Source organism: Aegilops tauschii, chromosome 7 (genome assembly GCF_002575655.3).
Source record: "Aegilops tauschii subsp. strangulata cultivar AL8/78 chromosome 7, Aet v6.0, whole genome shotgun sequence".
Lineage (NCBI taxonomy): Eukaryota > Viridiplantae > Streptophyta > Magnoliopsida > Poales > Poaceae > Aegilops > Aegilops tauschii.
Genome location: NC_053041.3, coordinates 617546660 through 617564080, shown reverse-complemented (window position 1 = coordinate 617564080; position 17421 = coordinate 617546660). Strand labels below are relative to the sequence as shown.

At 43.9% G+C, this 17421-nt stretch overlaps 1 pseudogene; it reads right to left on the bottom strand.

Moving 5' to 3' along the window:
• Nucleotides 1-1070: 1070 nt before the first annotated feature.
• Nucleotides 1071-3749, bottom strand: LOC123495004 (uncharacterized; annotated as a pseudogene).
• Nucleotides 3750-17421: the final 13672 nt, after the last annotated feature.

Genomic DNA, 17421 nt, shown 5'->3' with positions numbered 1-17421 from the left:
TCGAATTAATTGCAAGCTAACAGATGGCCATGGGCCCATCCATAAAGATTATTAACTACCCACCAGCCCGCGCCTACCTGTGCGAGACTAGCCCAGTTGGTACACATGTGCATACAAATACCACCGGGCTGTAGGCCCGTGTATAAACACAGCACTGGAGGCCATGGCACTGATGTATTTGCAGTTAATGGAGCGCGTATAAGAAAATGGAAACTAAGCAGCACACATCACAGTGCTATTGCACGCGGTTTCGGCCTCCATGGTGCGCGGCCACCAAAACGCTCCTCTCCACTCTATCAGTATAACAAACTACTAAGGAAAAAGAAAGAAACTTGGGTGTTGGTAGCGAGGAGAAACAATACAATCACCTGAAACTAAGTTTCAGTCAGTCATCTAGCACAACCGTGATACTGAGGATCTAAGAGTGCTGGAGCCATTGACTGCACTAAAGAACAATTTCAGTTGCTCATGCTGATAAGCACTCACTTCGATCTCATAAGGTTGGTTCAGATAAAACAACATTGTGGGATGACATTTCAGTTGCCTGTGAGCACAGTTATGCAGGTTTATCTCGAAATAGCATCACAAGCTAAAACTATACATCTGAAGATGACTAAAAGAGAACTTTTCTGCCTCCTTACATCTATCAAAATAAAAAGTGTACAAAATGAACTGTCTTTGACTTGAATGAATTTTCTCGAGGTGAAACAATCCAAGGTAAACTGGATATAAAGTTGTGTTTCTTCTATCACTAGTACGAAACATGGCTTTCGTCACAGGGCAATTTTCACATTAGTCCCGGTTCAGTCACGAACCGGGACTAATGTGAGCATTGGTCCCGGTTCGTGCGGCTAAGGCATTAGTCCCGGTTCACCTGGGCCCTTTAGTCCCGGTTCGTGGCCGGTTGGTGGCACCAACCGGGACTAAAGGTCTAACCTTTAGTACCGGTTGGTGCCACGAACTGGTCCTAATGGGCTTTGAGGCATTAGTACCGGTTCATGGCATGAACCGGTACTAAAGGGCCCATTTTCCAACTCTACCCCCCCCCCCCCCCCCCCCGTGTACCGCCTTTTCAGTTTTAGAAAAAACAAAAGAAAATGATGGAAATGTCAAAAAAATAAAATAAGATAAGTTTCCCATGTGATATGTGGTCTAGTTGTTGGGAAAAATTAACAAAAATGAATTTTGACTTTATTTGCAAAATCTCTCTGGAATTTCTTAAAATGGGCATAACTTTGCATACGAACTCGGATGAAAAAGTTTTTTATATAAAAAATCATCTACTCGAAAAGTTACATACGAATTTAACCGGGGGAACCCCGTTAAACATTTTCAAAATCCTCAAAAACCTAACAAAAAAAAGATACGGGGCTTTTAAGATCTGGAGAGGCAAAAAAATTCAAAAAAATTCAAATTATGGTCAATCTTTGGTCAAACAATGGTCAAACTAATTATTCTAGAATATTAGTGTTACTAAATAATTATTTCAGTTTTTTTGAATTTTGGTCAAATCTGGTAAACTATGGTCAAACTGTGGTCAAACAATGGTCAAACAATGGTCAAACTAATTATTCCAGAAATATTAGTGTTACTAAATAATTATTGTTTTTTAAAACAATAGTTTCAAACTCAAACAGTGAAATGTGTCACTTCATGCTCAAGCTAAATTCCTGAGGGTTAATAGAATTGACATCTTAGTATTATCAGGAAAACAACAAGTGCAGACTTGGAAACGAGGGAGAATAGAATCCGGAAGTTAAGTGTGCTCAGGCTGGAGTAGTGAGAGGATGGGTGACCGTCCGAGAAGTTAGATGATTTGGAATGATGAGGGGTGATTAGAGATTAGAGGATAAATTGAGTAGTGATGAGGGGTGGTGATTAGAGATTAGAGGCTAAAATAATTTAGAAATTTGAAAATCAAAACTTTTTTAAAAAAAACTCGCAATTTTTTTTTTCAAAACAAATAACATAAAATTTCCTTTAGTCCCGGTTGGTGGAGCTCCAGGCTGCGTCCACGTGGACGGCCTTTAGTCCCGGTTCGTGTAAGAACCGGGACTAAAGGGGGAGGCATTAGTAACGACCCTTTAGTCCCGGTTCAAAAACCGGGACTAAAGGCCCTTACCAACCGGGACAAAAGCCCCCTTTTCTACTAGTGTATGTTTATCTTGACCATCAAAACCATTCGAAAATAATTATCATCATGTAGTGTTTTTACTGATTCCATCAGGACTCATGCATACGTTACTACTAGCGAACAAGATCATTTCTATCATTTCTCTTACTAACCCCATTCTCTTAAAGTGGCAATCGAAACAAACAAGAAAAGAAACACAATAACGTTCCCGAGCTCTCTTAGTTTTCCCATGAGCATAAGAAATTAAACACTACTAAATCAAACAAGAAATACCAATTGCCATAACGAACATGAAGCAATAGACAAGTCATGTGGTAATTTTGAAGGAAGGAGATAAGTTGGAAGCAATAGAAACTTTACAAATTCATATTCTCCTTGAAGACAGCAATGATGGTGGGAAGTTTATATATGGGTATGTCTCATGCAAACGATAATGATGTTTCTCATAAACCCTCTGAATCTGCAACGTCTTGACATCCATTGAGAAATATCCAGTAAGTCGATCATTTAGAGATGATGAGGCGTCTATCCTTGTCAAGAGCAAGTACCTCTGTGTTGCATCTCCTATACGATATTTGTACACAGAATCTAGTAAGATTGTCTTCTCGGCCTGCCACTGGCTAGGACTCTCGCCTTTGTTTCGTGCAACAGTATAGATGAGATTGGATGAAGTTTCACCATGGAAACCAAGCATCCCAAGCCTGCCTTCCGCTGCCTCCACAATAGCTAAACCTTCCTTGTTCCATTCTCCGGGCAGGAGGTCAGCAATGGAGAACTCCATCTTCCTGGTGTCAAGCAAGAGTAACTTTTTCCTCCCGAATTCCACCCAGTCCCAGTAGAAGCACCCGTAAGCATAATGGCACCTGAGAATAAAAAGGTGGACCCATGACATGCCGGCCATGTCATGCTTGCCAAGGGCCAAATCGCTGCAACCCTTGGATGCAGCGGCTTGCCATTGACCGGTGCTCGAAGAGAAGACGAAGGCAGCAAGACTAGTTTTGCAATGTGCCATCAATATCACTCTGAATGTTGTCTCTCCCGCCGCTGCCTCCTCCTCGCCGAGGGGAACGAGGAAAGCCTTGCACCGGGCCTCGCTTACCATGGGGAACGGGTGCTCAAGCGAAGCGCCTATGTCGTGAGGTACCGGGGGAGCAGGACGTACCGCCGGTGCAAGGGGTCGCACACCGCGAGATCTTTGAAAACCAGGGGCTGCTCATGTTGTCGGAGGTCGCGGTCGAGGAGGACGCGGCCGTCACGGGAGTCCTGCACGGTCCAGTGGCAGTAGGAGTCGATGAAGGAGAAGTAGAAGTCGGCGGCGACGGCGAGCGCGCGGGCTGCGGGCGCGGATGGGTGCGGCGGCAGAGCGGGACGGAACCTGCCGTAGTCGAGGAATCCGAGGAGTGGTGGTGCGTGGAGGCGGCGGAAGCTGCAGAGGAAGGAGCCGTCGGTGGCGAGTCGGCGGAAGGAGACGCAGGCGGCGGAGGCGCGGGCGAGGTCTTCCGCGGTGGGCAGCCGGAGGAAGATCTCCACCAGGAGGTGGCCGGGGATCTCCGTCGGAGGCGACGGCATATCCTTGCAGCTGGTCGCCAGGGGAATGGCCGGCGAGGTAGGGCGGAGGAGGAGCCGCCGGGAAACCCACGACGAGATGGGGAATTGGGAGGAGCGTGGGTGTTGGCAGCTGGAATGGGCCTTTGACGGTAGTAATAACGAGCTCGGTTTACACGCCTGCTACAGACTACCACCTTATAACCCAAATTTTTCTTTTTCTCAAAAAAAAATATAACCCAAATTTTCCAAAAAAAAAACTTATACAACAGAAGAAAAACTTCAAACTTGAGCTGCAATTTTCACTCAACTTTTTTTATTGAGCTGAATTTATTCTCAAAATTCAAAAATATTGAGCTCCATTTATTCTCAAAAATTAAAATTATTGAGTTGCATTCAGGATTTCTGCCAGACTCCTCTACAGCTTTACGAACCTTTTGATGTGTGTATTCTTCATTTGTCGTATTCCTGTCGCGTGGACCTTCAGTGTAACTACTCGAACAACTCAACTCTTAGGCATATGTATATGTTTCAGATTATAGGATATAGGAGTTTTGCTAGAGATGGCTCCATTACTACCACTCTGCCATTTGTTAGATTTTACACATTGTAATTACTCTATTTTTTAAGTGACTTGAAAAATATGGAGTACACCAGGTGACCTTACCATTTACCACATCCGTTGCTTGGTACAAACTCTTAATTTCATTGTGATAATCTTGTCGCCACACCACTGCTTGCACTAATCGAAGCAAGAAGTGGCATGAAAGGAATAAAAATATGGATATTATCACTGGCAAGTGAAGAAGCCCTGTAGATTGTCATGTGCCCTCACTTGTAGGCAAATAGCCGATCACATGTGAGTGAAATGCATGCTATTGAAATCACAAACGACTATGAACTCAAGAATGCTGATCTGATTGCAGCTCCCTTAAATCTGGAGAAAAGGGACAAAAGATCAGACAACAGAGAAAATGACCACTCAGTTTGTGCATAATCAAGATTTCACAAGGAACAAGTTATCAGGACTTCTAATGGTCATCCAAACTTAGTTCCCTACTGTACAGCAGCAACAACAAAGAACTTAGTTCCTCCAGCTGCATATTGGTGCTGCTCATATTGTTCTTGCGCTGGTGATCAATTCCGCTGTGACCGTTTTGCCACTAGTCAGAATGCGCCTGTTCTAGCAACTCTGACTAATAATTAAGGAAAAGAGTCTTTGACTTGAAAATACACAACAGCTAGCTTTTACCACGGGGCCGTTTGGTTCCTAGCCACACCTTGCCACACTTTGCCACACATAACCTTAGGCAACTTTGACCAAGTTAGGTGGGTGTTTGGTTCTAGCCACACGCAAGGCAAGAATTTTTTTATGAGCAATGAACCCCACATGTCATAGACACAAAAAGTGTGGCAAGATTCCCTTAGGCAAGCCAAAGTGTGGCTAACAATTTGAGCAACTCAACTAAGGCAAGTGTGGCTAAAATCATGTGGCAACATATGGCAAAGATAGTCACAATCCAAACAGCCCCCAAAGCTGTGAATTGGTATGAACTCTTAATATCAATGTCACATTCTTAGGCAGGGAACATTCACGTTGATGGTTACACTTAATTAACCAAAACATAGATATGACCACCAGCAGGTGAATCAATGTAGATCGAGTTGTCTTGTAAGGAAGCAGATCACGTCTGCGAGAACACCTAGCTGTTGAAATCACAATCACTTTGAACTAAGAACGCCGAGTGATTACGTACGGCTCCGACGAATCTAAACAGACAAGATAGAAGTTTAGGCACCAGCGAAGAATCTAGCAGAGTACCATTGTCATATTGGTAAATATTGGTCTCAACCGATATTGAACATGTAACTACAAACACTCGCTTCAGTGTGCTTAGATTGGAATTTGTATATAAGTTGGAATGCATAGCCAGACAGAGACAAAGTCACCATGTTGGTAATATACTACCTGGTATATATGCACCTAGCAGTATAACAAACTTCTAGCTTAAAAAGAAGAAAGAAACTGGAGGTATTGGTAGTAAGAACCAACATCCAAGCTGCTGTCAGCCATCCTAGTACAGAAATGATGCACAAAACTGGGTGCCCTCTCAAATTCATCTTTACAGAATTTCAAATCAATCAGAGGATCTGTAAGTCGGTCCAGTTCAGATCCCCCTGTTGATGGACGGATGGGCCTCCCAGCTTAGCGCTGCTCTCATCCCAGTGGAGAAGAGCAATAACAAACAACCGAGTCCAACTACATGCTGCGCTAGGGTTTTTCATTTTGTCCGACATCACTTGCCAGGTTTCATTGCCATATCTAGTACAGTTAAGAAAAGTAAATATGAATTGCAGACATAGATCGGTTAGCTTTACCCACAGTTGTCTGTTGATTGAAACTGGTCATTTCACCGTCACTTTCTTGGGTCAGGAACAGCCATATCCAATGTCACAGTAACTGAAGCAAGAAGTAACATGAAAACAAGATCAACATATACATGACTATTGCCAGGTGAAATTCATGGTCATGCACCATCTTGTGTGAAAGGTAGGTGTTCACATCTGTCACAACCCCACGCTTGTCGCTTTGAATCAGAAAGTTGATCTGATGACGACTCCACCAAATCTGGACAAACAAGACAAAAACCTCAGACAACATACAAGATTTTCCACGCGATTTGTGCATACTAATTCAAGAGTTTTACAAGCTTAAAAGGAAAAAGGTTTTAAGGTACTTGGGTAACTAGTATCTCACAGGAAGGTGGTGAATAGCATAATATTGATCTCAACTAAATTTGAAACATGTGACTGCAGGCAGACACTTCAGTGTACTTAGCATCATTACAGGTTGGGATAAACAGCCGGACAGAGGCACATGAACATAAAGGAATTCAATCCAGAAAAACTCATACGGAATTGGTTTTGCAGGAGTTCATTTACTGCCTAGGCACACTCTATCCGAAAATGGCGTTTGGTGGCCGCGCACCATGGAGGCCGAAATCTGTGCCGTCTGCTGTTGTCTTGATGAGCGTCACACAGTCAGCCCGCTTCCGTATTTCAGCGCCGCAACCTTTTTAGTATCCTGTATTGCCAATAAATAAACAGACGACGGCTCATGTAGACAAATTGGGACAGCAGGGCCCGCACGGTTCAAAGGGAAGGAATCACAGGGAAGTACATGGGATTGACTTGGTCGTCATGTTCCTACCTGTGCAAAGCAAAGGGCCGTTTTAGTCGATCGTTGGGAGAATCATTCCGTTGCCAATGACAGTTCTTCTATTTATAACAGAGACCCTGTCTAGAACAGCCACGGCCATTCCCAACTCAAACCTGAGGATCGTAGATCGCATGCTGAAACCTGGCTGCATGCCCTCTCTCTCTAGTGTGTGTACTTGTGATCAATGACCTGCCTCCCTCTGTAACTGAATTCTTTGTCACCGTTCGGGTTTTTTAGCCCTGCTGATCAATATATTCAGGTGGAGGAAACTCTCCCCCCGGTGAACATTCAAAAAAAAAAAATTCTTCCTCTTCATCGGTCCGATCCAGGGACAGGGGTCATCTCCCGCTCATCATGTGCCCAGATTGCGGAGAAGCTCACGCCGAGACCAACATTAGTGGCAAAATAATTGGCGTGCAAACTGAAGATGCGAATAATAGATGTCGTTTTTGTCTACGCAAATGCACGCCACAATATTCAGAAAACAATGACGACAGCCTGATTCACAAACAAGGAGTGGAAATATTTTGCAAACACAAAGTGTTAAACTAGGGGACAGCTGCTCACAGCAATGCCACATTTTTAGTGTATTTTCTGGATTCAGAAGAATCTGATGACAATATGATTCAGAAACAAGGGCCGGAAGATTTCCAAACTGAAAAAGTTAAACTAAACATCACCTACTCACATCAACACCATAATTTTAGCGTATTATATCAGTTAACCAAGGACTCGGCAACAGCGTCACAAAAAGCAAAACAAATCACACCCATAGCAGCATTATAGTGCAAACTCGATAAATGTAGATTTTGCCAAGTGAACAAAGTGAACTTTCAGACGCAAGCTGTTACAAAATCAGTCTCGAAAGTCTGGCTGGGGCGGTGGTGCAAGTGTTCTTCCTATGAGCTCATAATCTGCATCAGGAGCATCGAGGCGACTTCCTCGGCGCCTTTGGAAGATCCCCTCGTTGCGGACAAGTGGTACTCTTGTGACCTCTGCATATAGAACAGAACCTAGACCTATTAGCTGGTTGCCCATATGGTGCTTTGTCGCGACTTGTGCTAGGGCGTCGAGCTGTCCTTATCTTTGATGGTGCTGCAAAACTATCAGAACATTGCGAGGCACTCTATGCTGGATTTGCCCGACCAAAATGTTGTTTATGCCCTAACTCTGATCCTGCAGAATCAGTTGCCATTTTTATGTCAGATAGACTCATACCATCAGCGGCAATAGGCTTTTTCTGCCAGATAGACTCATACCATCACGTATAGCAGCAATAGGCTTCTGTATTGTTTTCACATTTCTCACTTGCTCCATAGCAAGAGTATATGCATCCACATTGCTGTTGCCTAATTTCACAATTTCCAGGCACAACAAATGAAGGTTGTTATGCTGCCGTGATGAGTACTTGAGAGGTCCTTGGTCTTTCTGGTACCACAGAAACTCTGCTGGTAGTATATACCTTGCATCCCTGGTCATCTTTTCAGTATCTATTTTGGAGGAACCTCTTGCAGCCCAAGCTGGATCATCACCTATCAAGAACGAAAAAAACATCCGGGTGTCAAATTTTTTCAGCACGAGTATATATATGCTAATTTGCCTGGCACACAAAATAACTTGTCCCGAAGTACAGGATTAACAACAGTACTAGCTTTCTTGTCTGCATAAGCACGCATCGAAGCCTCGAGCGCTCAGACTCGCCTTGGATTCCTTTCCCTCTCATCGGACACTTTGCCAATCCTAATCCTGTAGTTTAGCCCATTGTTGCATACAAGTTTCAGATAGATGTATCTAAAAAGCTGACGATAACTAGCTAAAAATATTAATCCAGACACACACCCAAAAACCAACTTGAGATAACTAACTAGTAATTCCAAACAAGCTATAATCTATCATCTGAGCAGTGTTTTTTTTCATTAGCTGTGAGTTTAATTACCTTCGAGACCAGCAGGAGCCTTTTAAGTTGGAGACCACGGCCTCTGCATGTCCATCTTCTCTGATCGGTGTATCGTTGACATCCTAATGAGCCAGATCATATCAATTGGCAACAACCTTGCTGGCAACGCCGTATGAACCAGCCCCCTCTTCTACCAACATTGTGTCTTCAACGCGCTGGCCGAAACTGCGCTGCTCTCCATCACAGTGAACAAATGTGGGATCAGTGGAAATCAGGTCTTCGCAGTCCGCGCGAGCTTCATCGATTGAAGCAACCACAGATTGGACAGTAGACACATCTCCTCCCAACAAATACCTGGCAACGGTCCTAGGAATGAAACTGCAACGAATCACAGGAAAATCCGACAACACTAGCTAGCACATGCAACAAGCGCTACAGCCATAACTTGCTCATAGCAATAGAACAAGACCATATAGGGAAAGATCATGCAAGAGTTTACCCTGATTCGTCTTCCTCGGAGAAGAACTCGAGCACATCCATGGCGAACTGTCGCACGCCCAGCTGCCGCCTCAAAGGGATGAATGGTCTGGTGAGGCAGGGAAACTTGCTCACTATGTCGAACAGTCGAATTAATTGCAAGCTAACAGATGGCCATGGGCCCATCCATAAAGATTATTAACTACCCACCAGCCCGCGCCTACCTGTGCGAGACTAGCCCAGTTGGTACACATGTGCATACAAATACCACCGGGCTGTAGGCCCGTGTATAAACACAGCACTGGAGGCCATGGCACTGATGTATTTGCAGTTAATGGAGCGCGTATAAGAAAATGGAAACTAAGCAGCACACATCACAGTGCTATTGCACGCGGTTTCGGCCTCCATGGTGCGCGGCCACCAAAACGCTCCTCTCCACTCTATCAGTATAACAAACTACTAAGGAAAAAGAAAGAAACTTGGGTGTTGGTAGCGAGGAGAAACAATACAATCACCTGAAACTAAGTTTCAGTCAGTCATCTAGCACAACCGTGATACTGAGGATCTAAGAGTGCTGGAGCCATTGACTGCACTAAAGAACAATTTCAGTTGCTCATGCTGATAAGCACTCACTTCGATCTCATAAGGTTGGTTCAGATAAAACAACATTGTGGGATGACATTTCAGTTGCCTGTGAGCACAGTTATGCAGGTTTATCTCGAAATAGCATCACAAGCTAAAACTATACATCTGAAGATGACTAAAAGAGAACTTTTCTGCCTCCTTACATCTATCAAAATAAAAAGTGTACAAAATGAACTGTCTTTGACTTGAATGAATTTTCTCGAGGTGAAACAATCCAAGGTAAACTGGATATAAAGTTGTGTTTCTTCTATCACTAGTACGAAACATGGCTTTCGTCACAGGGCAATTTTCACATTAGTCCCGGTTCAGTCACGAACCGGGACTAATGTGAGCATTGGTCCCGGTTCGTGCGGCTAAGGCATTAGTCCCGGTTCACCTGGGCCCTTTAGTCCCGGTTCGTGGCCGGTTGGTGGCACCAACCGGGACTAAAGGTCTAACCTTTAGTACCGGTTGGTGCCACGAACTGGTCCTAATGGGCTTTGAGGCATTAGTACCGGTTCATGGCATGAACCGGTACTAAAGGGCCCATTTTCCAACTCTACCCCCCCCCCCCCCCCCCCGTGTACCGCCTTTTCAGTTTTAGAAAAAACAAAAGAAAATGATGGAAATGTCAAAAAAATAAAATAAGATAAGTTTCCCATGTGATATGTGGTCTAGTTGTTGGGAAAAATTAACAAAAATGAATTTTGACTTTATTTGCAAAATCTCTCTGGAATTTCTTAAAATGGGCATAACTTTGCATACGAACTCGGATGAAAAAGTTTTTTATATGAAAAATCATCTACTCGAAAAGTTACATACGAATTTAACCGGGGGAACCCCGTTAAACATTTTCAAAATCCTCAAAAACCTAACAAAAAAAAGATACGGGGCTTTTAAGATCTGGAGAGGCAAAAAAATTCAAAAAAATTCAAATTATGGTCAATCTTTGGTCAAACAATGGTCAAACTAATTATTCTAGAATATTAGTGTTACTAAATAATTATTTCAGTTTTTTTGAATTTTGGTCAAATCTGGTAAACTATGGTCAAACTGTGGTCAAACAATGGTCAAACAATGGTCAAACTAATTATTCCAGAAATATTAGTGTTACTAAATAATTATTGTTTTTTAAAACAATAGTTTCAAACTCAAACAGTGAAATGTGTCACTTCATGCTCAAGCTAAATTCCTGAGGGTTAATAGAATTGACATCTTAGTATTATCAGGAAAACAACAAGTGCAGACTTGGAAACGAGGGAGAATAGAATCCGGAAGTTAAGTGTGCTCAGGCTGGAGTAGTGAGAGGATGGGTGACCGTCCGAGAAGTTAGATGATTTGGAATGATGAGGGGTGATTAGAGATTAGAGGATAAATTGAGTAGTGATGAGGGGTGGTGATTAGAGATTAGAGGCTAAAATAATTTAGAAATTTGAAAATCAAAACTTTTTTAAAAAAAACTCGCAATTTTTTTTTTCAAAACAAATAACATAAAATTTCCTTTAGTCCCGGTTGGTGGAGCTCCAGGCTGCGTCCACGTGGACGGCCTTTAGTCCCGGTTCGTGTAAGAACCGGGACTAAAGGGGGAGGCATTAGTAACGACCCTTTAGTCCCGGTTCAAAAACCGGGACTAAAGGCCCTTACCAACCGGGACAAAAGCCCCCTTTTCTACTAGTGTATGTTTATCTTGACCATCAAAACCATTCGAAAATAATTATCATCATGTAGTGTTTTTACTGATTCCATCAGGACTCATGCATACGTTACTACTAGCGAACAAGATCATTTCTATCATTTCTCTTACTAACCCCATTCTCTTAAAGTGGCAATCGAAACAAACAAGAAAAGAAACACAATAACGTTCCCGAGCTCTCTTAGTTTTCCCATGAGCATAAGAAATTAAACACTACTAAATCAAACAAGAAATACCAATTGCCATAACGAACATGAAGCAATAGACAAGTCATGTGGTAATTTTGAAGGAAGGAGATAAGTTGGAAGCAATAGAAACTTTACAAATTCATATTCTCCTTGAAGACAGCAATGATGGTGGGAAGTTTATATATGGGTATGTCTCATGCAAACGATAATGATGTTTCTCATAAACCCTCTGAATCTGCAACGTCTTGACATCCATTGAGAAATATCCAGTAAGTCGATCATTTAGAGATGATGAGGCGTCTATCCTTGTCAAGAGCAAGTACCTCTGTGTTGCATCTCCTATACGATATTTGTACACAGAATCTAGTAAGATTGTCTTCTCGGCCTGCCACTGGCTAGGACTCTCGCCTTTGTTTCGTGCAACAGTATAGATGAGATTGGATGAAGTTTCACCATGGAAACCAAGCATCCCAAGCCTGCCTTCCGCTGCCTCCACAATAGCTAAACCTTCCTTGTTCCATTCTCCGGGCAGGAGGTCAGCAATGGAGAACTCCATCTTCCTGGTGTCAAGCAAGAGTAACTTTTTCCTCCCGAATTCCACCCAGTCCCAGTAGAAGCACCCGTAAGCATAATGGCACCTGAGAATAAAAAGGTGGACCCATGACATGCCGGCCATGTCATGCTTGCCAAGGGCCAAATCGCTGCAACCCTTGGATGCAGCGGCTTGCCATTGACCGGTGCTCGAAGAGAAGACGAAGGCAGCAAGACTAGTTTTGCAATGTGCCATCAATATCACTCTGAATGTTGTCTCTCCCGCCGCTGCCTCCTCCTCGCCGAGGGGAACGAGGAAAGCCTTGCACCGGGCCTCGCTTACCATGGGGAACGGGTGCTCAAGCGAAGCGCCTATGTCGTGAGGTACCGGGGGAGCAGGACGTACCGCCGGTGCAAGGGGTCGCACACCGTGAGATCTTTGAAAACCAGGGGCTGCTCATGTTGTCGGAGGTCGCGGTCGAGGAGGACGCGGCCGTCACGGGAGTCCTGCACGGTCCAGTGGCAGTAGGAGTCGATGAAGGAGAAGTAGAAGTCGGCGGCGACGGCGAGCGCGCGGGCTGCGGGCGCGGATGGGTGCGGCGGCAGAGCGGGACGGAACCTGCCGTAGTCGAGGAATCCGAGGAGTGGTGGTGCGTGGAGGCGGCGGAAGCTGCAGAGGAAGGAGCCGTCGGTGGCGAGTCGGCGGAAGGAGACGCAGGCGGCGGAGGCGCGGGCGAGGTCTTCCGCGGTGGGCAGCCGGAGGAAGATCTCCACCAGGAGGTGGCCGGGGATCTCCGTCGGAGGCGACGGCATATCCTTGCAGCTGGTCGCCAGGGGAATGGCCGGCGAGGTAGGGCGGAGGAGGAGCCGCCGGGAAACCCACGACGAGATGGGGAATTGGGAGGAGCGTGGGTGTTGGCAGCTGGAATGGGCCTTTGACGGTAGTAATAACGAGCTCGGTTTACACGCCTGCTACAGACTACCACCTTATAACCCAAATTTTTCTTTTTCTCAAAAAAAAAATATAACCCAAATTTTCCAAAAAAAAAACTTATACAACAGAAGAAAAACTTCAAACTTGAGCTGCAATTTTCACTCAACTTTTTTTATTGAGCTGAATTTATTCTCAAAATTCAAAAATATTGAGCTCCATTTATTCTCAAAAATTAAAATTATTGAGTTGCATTCAGGATTTCTGCCAGACTCCTCTACAGCTTTACGAACCTTTTGATGTGTGTATTCTTCATTTGTCGTATTCCTGTCGCGTGGACCTTCAGTGTAACTACTCGAACAACTCAACTCTTAGGCATATGTATATGTTTCAGATTATAGGATATAGGAGTTTTGCTAGAGATGGCTCCATTACTACCACTCTGCCATTTGTTAGATTTTACACATTGTAATTACTCTATTTTTTAAGTGACTTGAAAAATATGGAGTACACCAGGTGACCTTACCATTTACCACATCCGTTGCTTGGTACAAACTCTTAATTTCATTGTGATAATCTTGTCGCCACACCACTGCTTGCACTAATCGAAGCAAGAAGTGGCATGAAAGGAATAAAAATATGGATATTATCACTGGCAAGTGAAGAAGCCCTGTAGATTGTCATGTGCCCTCACTTGTAGGCAAATAGCCGATCACATGTGAGTGAAATGCATGCTATTGAAATCACAAACGACTATGAACTCAAGAATGCTGATCTGATTGCAGCTCCCTTAAATCTGGAGAAAAGGGACAAAAGATCAGACAACAGAGAAAATGACCACTCAGTTTGTGCATAATCAAGATTTCACAAGGAACAAGTTATCAGGACTTCTAATGGTCATCCAAACTTAGTTCCCTACTGTACAGCAGCAACAACAAAGAACTTAGTTCCTCCAGCTGCATATTGGTGCTGCTCATATTGTTCTTGCGCTGGTGATCAATTCCGCTGTGACCGTTTTGCCACTAGTCAGAATGCGCCTGTTCTAGCAACTCTGACTAATAATTAAGGAAAAGAGTCTTTGACTTGAAAATACACAACAGCTAGCTTTTACCACGGGGCCGTTTGGTTCCTAGCCACACCTTGCCACACTTTGCCACACATAACCTTAGGCAACTTTGACCAAGTTAGGTGGGTGTTTGGTTCTAGCCACACGCAAGGCAAGAATTTTTTTATGAGCAATGAACCCCACATGTCATAGACACAAAAAGTGTGGCAAGATTCCCTTAGGCAAGCCAAAGTGTGGCTAACAATTTGAGCAACTCAACTAAGGCAAGTGTGGCTAAAATCATGTGGCAACATATGGCAAAGATAGTCACAATCCAAACAGCCCCCAAAGCTGTGAATTGGTATGAACTCTTAATATCAATGTCACATTCTTAGGCAGGGAACATTCACGTTGATGGTTACACTTAATTAACCAAAACATAGATATGACCACCAGCAGGTGAATCAATGTAGATCGAGTTGTCTTGTAAGGAAGCAGATCACGTCTGCGAGAACACCTAGCTGTTGAAATCACAATCACTTTGAACTAAGAACGCCGAGTGATTACGTACGGCTCCGACGAATCTAAACAGACAAGATAGAAGTTTAGGCACCAGCGAAGAATCTAGCAGAGTACCATTGTCATATTGGTAAATATTGGTCTCAACCGATATTGAACATGTAACTACAAACACTCGCTTCAGTGTGCTTAGATTGGAATTTGTATATAAGTTGGAATGCATAGCCAGACAGAGACAAAGTCACCATGTTGGTAATATACTACCTGGTATATATGCACCTAGCAGTATAACAAACTTCTAGCTTAAAAAGAAGAAAGAAACTGGAGGTATTGGTAGTAAGAACCAACATCCAAGCTGCTGTCAGCCATCCTAGTACAGAAATGATGCACAAAACTGGGTGCCCTCTCAAATTCATCTTTACAGAATTTCAAATCAATCAGAGGATCTGTAAGTCGGTCCAGTTCAGATCCCCCTGTTGATGGACGGATGGGCCTCCCAGCTTAGCGCTGCTCTCATCCCAGTGGAGAAGAGCAATAACAAACAACCGAGTCCAACTACATGCTGCGCTAGGGTTTTTCATTTTGTCCGACATCACTTGCCAGGTTTCATTGCCATATCTAGTACAGTTAAGAAAAGTAAATATGAATTGCAGACATAGATCGGTTAGCTTTACCCACAGTTGTCTGTTGATTGAAACTGGTCATTTCACCGTCACTTTCTTGGGTCAGGAACAGCCATATCCAATGTCACAGTAACTGAAGCAAGAAGTAACATGAAAACAAGATCAACATATACATGACTATTGCCAGGTGAAATTCATGGTCATGCACCATCTTGTGTGAAAGGTAGGTGTTCACATCTGTCACAACCCCACGCTTGTCGCTTTGAATCAGAAAGTTGATCTGATGACGACTCCACCAAATCTGGACAAACAAGACAAAAACCTCAGACAACATACAAGATTTTCCACGCGATTTGTGCATACTAATTCAAGAGTTTTACAAGCTTAAAAGGAAAAAGGTTTTAAGGTACTTGGGTAACTAGTATCTCACAGGAAGGTGGTGAATAGCATAATGTTGATCTCAACTAAATTTGAAACATGTGACTGCAGGCAGACACTTCAGTGTACTTAGCATCATTACAGGTTGGGATAAACAGCCGGACAGAGGCACATGAACATAAAGGAATTCAATCCAGAAAAACTCATACGGAATTGGTTTTGCAGGAGTTCATTTACTGCCTAGGCACACTCTATCCGAAAATGGCGTTTGGTGGCCGCGCACCATGGAGGCCGAAATCTGTGCCGTCTGCTGTTGTCTTGATGAGCGTCACACAGTCAGCCCGCTTCCGTATTTCAGCGCCGCAACCTTTTTAGTATCCTGTATTGCCAATAAATAAACAGACGACGGCTCATGTAGACAAATTGGGACAGCAGGGCCCGCACGGTTCAAAGGGAAGGAATCACAGGGAAGTACATGGGATTGACTTGGTCGTCATGTTCCTACCTGTGCAAAGCAAAGGGCCGTTTTAGTCGATCGTTGGGAGAATCATTCCGTTGCCAATGACAGTTCTTCTATTTATAACAGAGACCCTGTCTAGAACAGCCACGGCCATTCCCAACTCAAACCTGAGGATCGTAGATCGCATGCTGAAACCTGGCTGCATGCCCTCTCTCTCTAGTGTGTGTACTTGTGATCAATGACCTGCCTCCCTCTGTAACTGAATTCTTTGTCACCGTTCGGGTTTTTTAGCCCTGCTGATCAATATATTCAGGTGGAGGAAACTCTCCCCCCGGTGAACATTCAAAAAAAAAAATCTTCCTCTTCATCGGTCCGATCCAGGGACAGGGGTCATCTCCCGCTCATCATGTGCCCAGATTGCGGAGAAGCTCACGCCGAGACCAACATTAGTGGCAAAATAATTGGCGTGCAAACTGAAGATGCGAATAATAGATGTCGTTTTTGTCTACGCAAATGCACGCCACAATATTCAGAAAACAATGACGACAGCCTGATTCACAAACAAGGAGTGGAAATATTTTGCAAACACAGTGTTAAACTAGGGGACAGCTGCTCACAGCAATGCCACATTTTTAGTGTATTTTCTGGATTCAGAAGAATCTGATGACAATATGATTCAGAAACAAGGGCCGGAAGATTTCCAAACTGAAAAAGTTAAAATAAACATCACCTACTCACATCAACACCATAATTTTAGCGTATTATATCAGTTAACCAAGGACTCGGCAACAGCGTCACAAAAAGCAAAACAAATCACACCCATAGCAGCATTATAGTGCAAACTCGATAAATGTAGATTTTGCCAAGTGAACAAAGTGAACTTTCAGACACAAGCTGTTACAAAATCAGTCTCGAAAGTCTGGCTGGGGCGGTGGTGCAAGTGTTCTTCCTATGAGCTCATAATCTGCATCAGGAGCATCGAGGCGACTTCCTCGGCGCCTTTGGAAGATCCCCTCGTTGCGGACAAGTGGTACTCTTGTGACCTCTGCATATAGAACAGAACCTAGACCTATTAGCTGGTTGCCCATATGGTGCTTTGTCGCGACTTGTGCTAGGGCGTCGAGCTGTCCTTATCTTTGATGGTGCTGCAAAACTA